Raw genomic sequence first — 11488 nt, 5'->3', positions numbered from 1 at the left:
CTGTCCGGTGCCTGCCTCACTCCCAGGCCGTGGAGTCTACGTAGTGCCTGTGGTTTTCTGCGGTTCACTCGCGGGTCAGCCCCTCTGGATGGGGGTCCTTCATGCACCGCGCCTCGTCTGTCTCCGTTTGCGGGTGCCCGGCAGCTCGCAGAGGCTGGGTTTGAATCTCAGCACTCGCCAGCTGTGGGACTTCGGGCAAATTACCTAACCTCACTTTGCCTCAGTTTCCTCTTTCGTGAAATTAGGGTGGGATGGGTAGCCGCGGGGGAGGGAATAAGCTAATATACACAGAGTTTATCACTGTGCAGACTGAGAGTAAGAGGTCAAGAAGCAGCGCCTAATGTTATTTATTTCTTGCGTGGCGAGTGGATGAGCAGAAAACGCTCACATGCAGAAGTCGGGGAAACCTGCGCCACGCCTGCCCCGCCGCGCGCACCTGAGCGTGGGGGGCGCCCGGTCCCCTCACCTGGGGCACAGGGGGCAGGTCTGACGGTCGGGGTCGCTGCGCGGGGTGAGCCACCCGGAGAAATCGGGCCCCAAACCTGAGTTGAGCAGAGCACCCAGCCCCTTTGTCTCCTCCGCCCCCCCTTCCCCACTTCCTGCCCAGCTTTAAACTCGGGATTGGCGGCGCGGCGCCGACTTTGTAAACACGCCGCGCCTGCGGCGGTGGAGACTGGTTCTGTTTGGGCGTCTGGGGGAGGGGTGCACGCCCCTCCCCGCGGCTGGAGGTGGCGACCCCCCACCTCGCCAAAGACAGAAACCAGAGGCGGCGGCGGGAGAGTGTCTGCGGCCACGGCCAGTGCTCCGGGGGGCTCACCTGCCGAGGAGGTAGGCTTGAAGGCTGGAGAAGCCAAGATAGATGGGTGTCAGCATCTCCCCGCTTCGCTGGGGCCTTCGAGCTGAGGCGGGACACCTGGGCGGGGAGTCGGAGGTGGCGACCTGATCAGCCTCCTCGATGTCTCTCAAAGCTCGGTTCACTTTCTCTCTGAGTTGCAGAGGCTGAAAGGCAGAGAGCTCCCCCAAAGCTCTGAACTTTCTCTGTGTCCACACAGGCCCTCTTCAAACTGATCTGGAAGCCTAGTGACTTCACTGGGCTGTCTGTCGTCCTTCTTCATAATTCAGAGATGGGGTGGGAGGCAGTAGGGGGGCAGACCCAGTGTGGGCAGCGAGCCTTGGGGGTCCTCCTGCCAGCCAGGGCTGAGGGAGGAGGCCAGAGGACTGGAAGGAGGAGCCTCTCAGTGGGGGTCCCTTTGGTGTCTGCGGGGTACACAAGTGACGGCTTTAGCCTCTTCTGTGTCTTTTAATGTGTCAACAAGAGGATTAACTGAGGAAATTGGTTGCTATTATTCAGAAAGCATTACGGTATTCATTTGCACACATTGAGCGCCTAGTATGTGTCTGGGATGGTGTGTGGGCGCTGAGGGTGCAGTGATGTTATTTGTCCACAGTGATCTAGCCTGGGTCATAGAACACCAGAGATAAGGTGCCAGGTTGGGGTGGCTGGGAAGGCTTCAGAGAGAAGAGGACATTTGAGTTGGCTTCTGAATGATGACTAGTCCCCAGGCAGAGGTGTGATGGGAAGTCTTTGCTGGGCACTTATTGATTCTGCAGAGCTGGACTCGCCCCTGACTGTGGCATTGGGCCTTGGAAAACAGTGGGCACCCAGAAGCCGTCTCGGCATTCTTTAACCCACTGTCTAGACATGAAGAAGAGATAGGAATGTAACAGGATGACTTTAGGGAAAGGCATGTGTCCGGGCTGGTCCCCAAGAACCCAGAAATTTCCAGCTGGACGAAGCTAGGAGAGTCCACCCCAGGGGTGATGTAACAGTCCACACAGTCCTGGGGCACCACCCACTCCCCGTCCCTGGATGCTGGGACTGCGTCCTCTACCAAGTCCTTGCACTGTGCCCTTTCTCTTTGGGACCAGAGAGTGAAGAGAACTGGATTCCCCCCATGCTTCCCTGTAGGTTCTTCTGCTTTTTCAGTCCCCAGGCTCCCTTGGGAGATGGCTGACACAGCAATGGATTCAACCATCCAACACCTGTTTGCTGTGGCCACACTGTCTGCACAGGACATAATGGTTGACAAGTCAGAGCCTCTGCTCCCCTGGACTTTAGGATCAAAAGCGACTCTGAGAATTCCAGCAGGAACCCAGTCTGTCCGGTCCTTGAGCCCATGACCTCCAAGTGTCTTCTCTTTGCCATTTCCTTCCCTAAAGGGTCCAGAGCAACAGCTAGGGCTTCTATAGCACTGTCAAGTACCCTCCTAAATGGTTTTGGTGTGATGTCTGGTTTAATTCTTCTGCCCGTCCTGTGAGGTGAGCGCTAGGATCATCTCCATCTTCTCGTTGAGGAAACAGGCACAGCGACCATTTTCCTAAAGAGGACACCAGGCGTAAATGGCAGGGCTGGGATTTGAACCCAGGTCGCTTGACTTGGGAGACCTGGGTCAGCTGACCTGTTCTTAACCATTAGGCCAGTCTGCCTCCTTGACCCACCACATGGGATGTGAGCCTTGAGCCAGGAGCTTAGATGTTTCCGAAAGGAAGCTGTGGTCCTGTATCTTGGGCGATACAAAGGAGAGCAGCAATCTGTTAGCTGAGCTTGGGTGCTGGTGCTATTTTCAGGGAGCTCCAGGAAGCCTGGAGAAGGGTTATCCGGACAACGCAGAGCTGGTATCCTTTGCTCATGGCCGTGTGTGTGTGTGTGTGTGTGTGTGTGTGTGTGTGTTTTATGTGTTTTCCTGAATGTGCATGTGTTGTGTGTTTTTCAGTAAGCCTTTGATGCAAAAAAGATGCAAGGAGGTGATGTGCCAGAATCTGGGGAGATGGGAAACCAAGCTTCCTCTTTTGTTGGGAATCTGTAACAAGAGCAAAGACCCTCATATTCTAGACTCCAAGGGGAACGGATCCCAGTTGGTAGCTGAGCAGGGAGGATGGTCGGAGAGCGGAGTCAATCTTAAGATGCGCACCTTTCCTCCCTGCAGTTGCTGCCTCCCAAAGTTGCATGAGAGCATCTAACCCCCCTCCTCTAGGCAGGCTGGGACCTTGCCCCTGGGTTCTTGGGGACCAGGCCACAGGACAGAAGTTCTATGGCTTTCAGCCATTTTCCCATCCCTTTCATGAACTCTCGCTTTCTCACATGAGCCCTCTGAACAGAGCAGATCTGGGGAGGCCCAGGAGCTGCCCCTCTCTGCCTGCAGTCACACCACCTTTAGTGTCTGTCTTTGAGGGAGGGGTGTGTGTTGGGGGTGGGGTGTTAGTGCCGGGAGTCGAGCGGGGCCGATCCGCGGTCGGTCGGTCGCAGGTAAAGCGGGATGTGACGGTCAGAACTAGGTAGACCTCCAGGCTGCTCTTCTCCACGCCCACCTCCCTCCCTCTCCGGGAATAGGGTGAGGTGTGGTGGCAGCCTTGGCACAGGCCCCCGCCCCCGGAGCTGCCTTCTCTGTTGAGAACAGGTTGTACTCTTGAGAAACCACAAGAGGAAGTTTAGGGAGCGCTGGGGGTGGGGAAAGTTCTGGGGCCCCTGCCAAGTTTCCCTTTCTCTGCTGAGTGGTAGGTGTGTTTATTTTGGTGTGTTTCTCTTGCCCTCAAAGACATTTAAATTTTAAACCCACTGAGTTTCACAGAGCTGTCAAGGCCTGTTCCGTTACAGTGTGTTTGTCTTGGAGGGGGTGAGAGTAGTCAGAGACACCCCTGGAAATGGCTTTGCAACAAGGTACTCAGTTTTTGGATTTCACCTCGGATTTGTGCTGGTTAGGAAAGGCCAGCTAACTTCACAAAGTCTTTTCTCGTCTCTGCCCTTTCACCTCCCTCTTCCCCAAAGCACTCCCTACAGCCTCAAACACTGGACAGTGTGGTTATAATGGCCACTTGGGAGCCAAATGATGTTGCCAGGAGCTGTCCTATGTGTTCCACCTGCCTTATCGCCTTTAATATTCACCATAACTCCAGGTAGTAAATGCCTCTATCCCCAATTTACAGATGAAGAGACTAAAGCACAGAAAGGCTTAGAATCTTGCCTGAGGTCACACAGCTAGTAGGTGGCAGAGCCCAGATTTGAACACTGGTCTGACTTCAGAGCCTGAGCTCTTGAGGTCTATTTAACCCTCAAATCAGAGCATCAACGTCTTCAGCATACCAAACCCCACACAATAGGAGGTTGAGATCTAAAGATGTTTTTAAATGGTGCTGCTAGTGTTGGGAGGGGGCGACTTGGGTATAGAATTGGAAGAGAGATTCTCTGAAAGTTAATATATGAAAAAAGGAGTTCTTGCTGCGGCTCAGCAGGTTAAGAACCCAACATAGTGTCTTCGAGGATGTGGGTTCGACCCCTGGCCTGGCTCAGTGGGTTAAGGATCCGGCAGCTGGGATCTGGAGTTGCTGTGGCTGTGGTGTAGGCCGGCAGCTGCAGCTCCAATTAAACCCCAGCCTGGGAACCTGCATATGCCGCAGGTGCATCCCTAAAATAAATGCATGCATGCATGCATGCATACATAAATAAATAGGATAACTGGAGTTCCTGCTGTGCCACAGTGGGTTAAGAATCCACCTGCAGCTGCTCCAGTCACTGTGGAGGCTCGGGCTCGATCCCTGGCCAGGTGCAGTGGGTTAAAGCATCCTGAGTTGCTGCAGTTGCGGCTCAGATTCAATCCCTGGCTCAGGCTAGTGCGGCCAGTAAAAAAAAAAAGAAAAGAAAGAAAGAGAAGAAAACCGAGGGAACGGAAGATGCAGTGGGTGAAAGGTTGAGGCCAAACTCTGGAATTTTGAAGCACAGGGGAGAAGATGTAGGAGGGATATTGGAGCTGCATTCAAACATTTGAAGGCTGCCTCTGGCACCCCCAGGTAGGGGTCTGGTGGAGGCAGACTTCCAAAAAGCATAAGCGCATTCTAACAAATAATTGCCTAATCCCCTTCTGCAGAAGTGACTTCCTCTCTAAGGGAATCTAGAGCACCTGCTGGGGAGGGGGTCCTGCCCTCCGGAAGCTCTCAAAACCCCTTCACCTCTAAGCCTCCCCAAATGATTGGTTTTTCACGGCTTCCTTGCACGCTACTCCCTGGCCCATGGTGGTTCCCATCTGTCCACCAGGTGGTGCTGTTGCCCAGCGTGTGGCTCCTGGGCTGCTGAATGGGGTCAAGAGCGCCACCTGGTCCTTCCGCCACCAGCTAGCTGGTTTCCTGGGGCCTTTCCCCAGCCCCATCCCAAGCTAGCTACACACCAGGACTCAGGGAGCCACTTCTGACCCAGCACAGCCCCCATAAAACGCACTCTCAGGTCCCCTCTGGGTTGCAGCCAGAACATGCCGGCCTCCGCCCCTGGGGCAGGCTCCCTTCCCCAGGTCCCTCCCCTCCTTCCCCACCCTGACCTTCCTTTGCCCTGAAGATAGGAGCAGAAGGCAAGACCAGCAGCCATCGTGGGCATGGCCTTTTGTAGCCTTCAAAGGCATGATCTCCCCCCTCCCCCCGTCATGTCATCTTTTTTAAGGTCCTGAAAAGCCGCACCTCTCAGGACTATTTGCCCTCAGCAGCCTGACCAGTTCTCCCACCCTGCTTAGAACTGCCCCAGGACAGCCACTCCTAAGGAGAGACAGCAGGGGCCCAGGCGTTGTCCTTAGGAAGGAGGAGCAGCAGAGGGGTTGCTTGGTGCCTTGTTTGTTGCTAGCTGTTCCTTACCCACCCCTCCCTCCTGCCTCCCAGAAAGGCCCAGAGCCCCTCCGCCCCCCCAACCCAGCAGTCAGGGTCCCTGCATGTGCCCGGATAGGGTGCAGTTCCAACACCCGTGGCCAGAGGGCGCTGTGGAGGCCGGGCCTAGAGAGTGCGAACATACCCAGCATGTTCCAAGCCCTGAAGTATTTCACTGCTGCCCCTCGCATCAACTGTGGGAGGCAGGATGCTGGTTTTATAGGAGAGCAAGCCAAGGCCTCGAGGTTTAAGCAGGTGGCTTCCATTCACAGCTGGGCGGTGGCTGAGCAGAAGGAAGTCTGAGGCGCAGGCCATTTAGCTGTAAAGTTTGTGCACGTGACCACGAATCCACGCTCTCACGGAGTGGCCTGTGCTCAGTGCAGAAAGCACTGTGGTTTGAATCCTAGCTTGGCTCCTTCCTGCTTGTGTGAAACTCAGTTTCCCCACCTGTTAAGTGGGCGTAACTCTAGTCTCTGCCTTGCTGGGTCGTTGAGAGGATTAATGGTGCTGATGTTTGTTGAGCGCTTACATGTGCCAAGTGTGATTTTTGTGTGTGTGCCCTTCCACACAGCAGCTCTGTGATGGAGGCACTGTCATTATGCTTTCACAGAAGGGGAAACCGAGGCATGGAGAGGTTACCCAGAGTCAGGGGCTGAGGCTTCGGGAGTGGTTGTCCAGGGGGAGTTCTAAGCAGGATGAACTGGCCAGGCCTCTGAGGACTCATAGGCTCGGGAGGTAAGGCACTCCAAGCCTTGGCAGGTGCCAAGCAGGTCAGAAGCCCTTATACATGAAACTTCTGTCGCCATCATATCATTGTCACAATCATCTCCCTGGCTGAGCTTCTGGGGCTGGGCGTGGGGCTCCCCAAAACCAGGGAGGCAGTTCTGGTTTCTGCCCTCGCCATCCCACCTATGACTTCATCTCATCCTTTTTCTCTAGAATAAAAATCGGCCCACGAATTCTGGCCTGTGGTCAGACAGCTGGACAGAATACTTGAAACTGGGACTGTCCCAGAAACTCCCAGCTCTGGCCCCAGCGTCTGCTCCAGCTCGCCCTCCCTCCTGTTCTGCATTCTCTTCCCTCCAGGCTGCGCCTCCTGCCCCCTCCCCTGGGGGCCCCCCTGAGTTCTGGGAAAGGAAGCCAGAGTGGGGCCTCCGACAGAGGCAGACCCTGGGCTCCAACTTGGGCTCCAGCTGGTGTTGGAGGCTGCGGGAGGAGCAGAGGGCCAGCCAGGGGAGGGGAGGATGGGGCACGGAGCCCTCCCAGGCTGCCATTCCCCAAGAAGGCCTCTGTTCTTCATGGGCTTTTTCCTAAGCTCCAGTTTCTTAAACTCAGTCTGCTGGCTGCCGAGGAATCAGCTCAGAGTAAGACCCTGGGGAGAACTTCCTCCTGTCTGGCAAGTGGATGTCACAAGCTGTCTTTGGATTGTGCCGTGTCCGCCTAACACCGGGCCCCCGAGAGTCAGGGCGGCTTTGTCCCTTCCTTCCAGCCCCATTGCCTTTTTCTAAGCAGGATCTACTCAGAGCCACACACTTGGTGGCTGTTCAGAGGTGGGATCTCTTCTCATCCCAGTGAGAGAGGATCTTGGGGTTACAAACTCCCAGATGTCCTGGGTGGCTGAGGATGGGCCAAAGTGTGGACCCTTCTAGTTCCCCCCCACCCCACCCCCCCGGCCCTCTCTCTCTCTCTTTTTTTTTCTTTCCAATCAGCTGGTATCTGCTGGCCTTAGGGGCAGCCTCTGTCTTTTGTTAGAATCCTGCTTCTGGGACCAGGTGGGGTTTTCCTTCTCCAGCCTCTTGGTCTCCAAGGAAACGGAGTATTTTCCTGCCCAGGCCGGGTTCTAACTCAAAACACTCTTTACAACCGGGCCATGAACTTGGGGCCTCCTGGGGTGGGGGGTCCTCAGAAGGCTTGCCCCTTTCTTGCTGCTCCTCTGACACAGCTTCTGGGGGTCATTTTTGGTATTCCTTGTGGGTCTCTAGCATGTGAATTTTCTCTGAACCCTCATTTCTTTGCCAGCCTGTGGTGGCGAACATGTTGGGAGAGATGAGCGCATATTTTTGCCCAATACTTGCACCTGCTGGGGCTGCTGAAAGAGCCTACATACAGTAGGTATCTGTGTAAATGAGCTTATAATAAATATGCGTATTGATGAGCCCACCTCTCATTTATTCCTCCCAAGAATGCTCTGAGGTTTCCTTATCTTGCAGAGGAAGGAACTGAGGCACAGAGGTTGAGTAACTTGCCCAAGGTCACCAAGCCCTGTGGCTGAAAGAGCTCTGGCTGGAGTCAGACTTTTCATGCACACTGTGTGTGTGTGTGCACACGTGCCCATGAACGTGTGCCCACATGAACGAGTGTGAGGTGATAGCAGCTTCCCTGCTGAGGTGTCCTGAACCCAGTACAGGATGGGAGAGCAGGCCAGTAGGCCCCGGACTATCTCTGTGTTTGACAGGGTGCTTGTGTGTGACCTGCCCATCAGCGGAAGCGTGATGGTGTGGAGACACTGGTGTGGAGACACATCCCCCAGGGGGGCCCAGGGACACCTCCATCCCTCGGGGTTCCCAACCCAAGATTGGATTGTCCCCTGAGCCGAGCAAGATGGCAGGGAACGAGCAAAGAGGGCCCCACCCTGCCCCAGCAGGCAGGTCAGGTGTTGCATACACACGACCCAGGAAGCAGGAGTGGGTGGTGGCGATGTGAGCTTTGCGAGGTGGGGCTGGGGCCCCGACCTTTCTGGGGAGCCCTGGATGAATCAGCCCGACCACAGCCGCCCTAACTTTGACAACGACGGTGCAAACAAGCTTTTCCTCCAGCTCCCCCCACCCCTCCCAACACTCTCGTGTTCCTTTCCTTTCTCTCCCTGAGAGCTCAGGCTTTGGCAGGGATGTGGCACCAGGGCAGCGGCTGCAGGGTGCACCTCTAGAGTTGGTGGTTCAGTTGGGTCCTAGTGCAGCACCTGCAACCTTCCCCAGCAAGGTACTCCACCCCAGAATGGCCCGGGGTGGAGGCCAGGAACCCCGCCCAGAGGATAGGACCGTGGAAGTGTAGGACTCGTGGGCCTACCCACCTGTCATAGCCTTCCAACAGCATCTGTAGGCCTCAGAGGTCTTGTCCCTTCCTCGTTTACAGTGGAGACCCCCCCAAAAATTTTTTTTTTTAAAAGGAGGAACTCCCATCATGGCTCAGTGGAAATGAATCTGACTAGCATCCACGAGGATGCAGGTTCGATCCCTGTCCTTGCTCCACGGGTTAAGGATCCAGTTGTGGTGAGCTGTGGTGTAGGTTGCAGATGTGGCTCAGATCCTGCGTTGCTGTGCCTGTGGTGTAGGCCAGCAGCTACAGCTCTGATTTGACCCCTAGCCTGGGAGCCTCCATGTGCCTCGGGTGTGGCCCTAAAAAGAAAAAAAAAAAATTACAGTGGAGCCACATTTTATGCTGTGTTGGGTTCAAAGTTAGTGTAAAAACAAAACATGTCAATGTTTAAGTCTCCTTAAACTCCTCATAAAACACAATGTGCATGGAGTTCCCTGGTGATACAGCAGGTTAAGGATCTGGCATTGTTACTGCAGTGGGTTGGGTCGCTGCCCTGGGCGCAGATTCAGTCCCTGGCCTGGGAACTTCCACATGCCGTGGGTATGGCAAAACAAAACAAAACAAAACCCCACAAAAAGCAAATAAACAAACCCATATGTATAACTTGGGCCTTCTCTCCCATCTTTAAGAAAATCCAGTACAGCCAGTTTTCACTGGGACTGATGGCCAAGTCTTTGGCTGACCATTATGTTGAGCTTGGGCTAAGGGCCCAAAGCTGTAGGACGACTACGTGGGTTTCTGGCTGGCCTCTCCTCCAGTGGCGATAACCGAATCTGTGATGGTTCAATGTGCACGCTTACGAGTTCGGTATGCAGGCGCTCATAGGCTCTTCTGCGCTCCCTGGGCTTCAAGGAAAGTGTGAGCGCCTGTGCTGTGGCACTCTGGAAGACAGAGCAGTTGCTTGTGGATGGAGTAACCAGGAATTTCTCCTCGGAGCTGCCGTTTGAGAGAATGAAAGGAGTGGACCTTTTGGGAAAATATTCAGGAGCAGTTTTTTTGTTTTGGGGGTTTTTTTTGGCCGCGCCTCTGACACACAGAGCTTCTGGGGCCAGGGATTGAACCTGCGCCACTGCAATGACAACACTGTATCCTTAACCCACTGAACCACCTGGGGACCCCAGGAGCAATTTTAAATGGTGGTTGCTTTTGTATCTTTCCTGAGTATCTGAGTTTTTCTTTTTTTTTTTACTGAAAGCCATATTATAGAAATAATTCCCCCCCCCCTTTTCTTTTGGCCACTCCTGCAGCATGTGGAAGTTCCCAGGCCAGGGATCAGACCCACACCACAGTCTCAACCTGTGCCATAGCTGCAGCAATGCCAGATCCTTAACCCATTGCTTTACCACAAGAGAATTCCCAAATCATTTCTCTATTCTTATTTCTATGGCAAGTATTAGGCTTATTTATTCTTTATATTATTACTGATTATAAAATAACTAGTGGCTGTTTCTATAATCATCATTTCTGTCACAGTAATAATTCTTCATGTGATCCTTCTTATTATTACTTTTTTAATGTTTTAAAAACTCCAGCAGGAGTTCCCATTATGGCTCAGTGGTTAACAAACCCGACTAAGATCCATGAGGACACAGGTTCGATCCCTGACCTCGCTCAGTGGGTTAAGGATCCAGTGTTGCTGTGAGCTGTGGTGTAGGTTTCAGACGCGGCTTGGATCTGGCGTTGCTGTGGCTGTGGTGTAGACCAGCAGCTGCATCTCCCATTCAACCCCAGCCTGGGAACCTCCGTATGTGGCGGGTGTGTCCCTAAAACAAAAACAACAACAACAACAAAAAACAAAACAAACAAAAAAGCAACAACAAAGCAAAACCTCCAGCAACACACTGGGCGAGGAACTAAACCATGAGTAGTTAGAGAGGGCTGGGCATTTCTGAGACCCTGTGTCTGCTTGAACTGCCATGTTGGATCTTAGATCTTACCCTTTCTGTTCTTAGGAACACTTTCCATCCTTAAAATTTATTGAGGATCCCAAAGAGCTTTCGTTTTTCAAAGTTTCAGCTACTAGGAGTTCTCTTGGGGCTCAGCGGGTTAAGGATCCCGTGTTTTCACTGCAATGGCTCCGGTTGCTGCTGAGGTATAGGTTCATTCCCTGGCCCGGGAACTTCTGCAGGTTCTGGGCATGGCCAAAAAAAAAAAAAAGAAAAGTAGCTACTGACACTGAATTTCTAGTAAAAACATTAAATGACAAATTTTAAAAATATTCATTATTAATTCCTTCAAAGTAACAATTAAAAAAAACTCCTGGTATGTTAACATAGCATCATTTTTTGTTTGTACGTGTGTGTGTGTGTGTGTGTGTGTCTTTTTGTCTCTTTTGAGGGCCGCACTGGTGGCACATGGAGTGTCCCAGGCTAGGGGTCTAATCGGAGCTGTAGCCACCAGCCACAGCCACAGCCGCAGCAATAGCAAATCTGAGCTGTGTCTGCGACCTACACCACAGCTCACGGCAACGCCGGATCCTTAACCCACTGAGCAAGGCCAGGGATCGAACCCATAACCTCGTGGTTCCTAGTCGAATTCATTTCTGCTGTGCCATGACAGGAACGCCCATAGCATCATATTTTTTAAATAGAATAATAACTGTATTTTCCAAAACAACAAAAATTAGAAGTGTGGCCTTGTTTTACATTTTTTGTAAATGTCTATAATGGTAGGCAGCTGGATTCTTGTACCTGCCTCTGCTTCAGTCTGT

The 11488-nt window shown here is 53.2% G+C and overlaps 1 protein-coding gene across 3 annotated transcripts in view; it reads left to right on the top strand.

Annotated features, from left to right (window-relative positions):
- Nucleotides 1-11488, top strand: part of CCND3 (cyclin D3) — a 94256-nt gene that overhangs the window by 464 nt on the left and 82304 nt on the right. The window contains exon 1 of one of the 3 annotated variants that reach the window (XM_021098374.2): nt 698-828. The exons of the other annotated variants lie outside the window; for them this stretch is intronic. The gene's annotated coding sequence lies outside the window, so the exon portion shown is untranslated. Of the gene's footprint in view, nt 1-697; nt 829-11488 lie in introns of those variants that run through there. 3 annotated transcript variants of the gene reach the window in all.

This window comes from Sus scrofa, chromosome 7 (genome assembly GCF_054392235.1).
Source record: "Sus scrofa isolate SSC_HxYL_T2T_F1_AM1 chromosome 7, Sscrofa_HxYL_maternal_Yorkshire_Landrace_v2.0, whole genome shotgun sequence".
Taxonomy (NCBI): Eukaryota; Metazoa; Chordata; class Mammalia; order Artiodactyla; family Suidae; genus Sus; species Sus scrofa.
The sequence above is the reverse complement of the archived record's forward strand: the minus strand, read 5'-3'. Positions and strand labels throughout refer to the sequence as shown.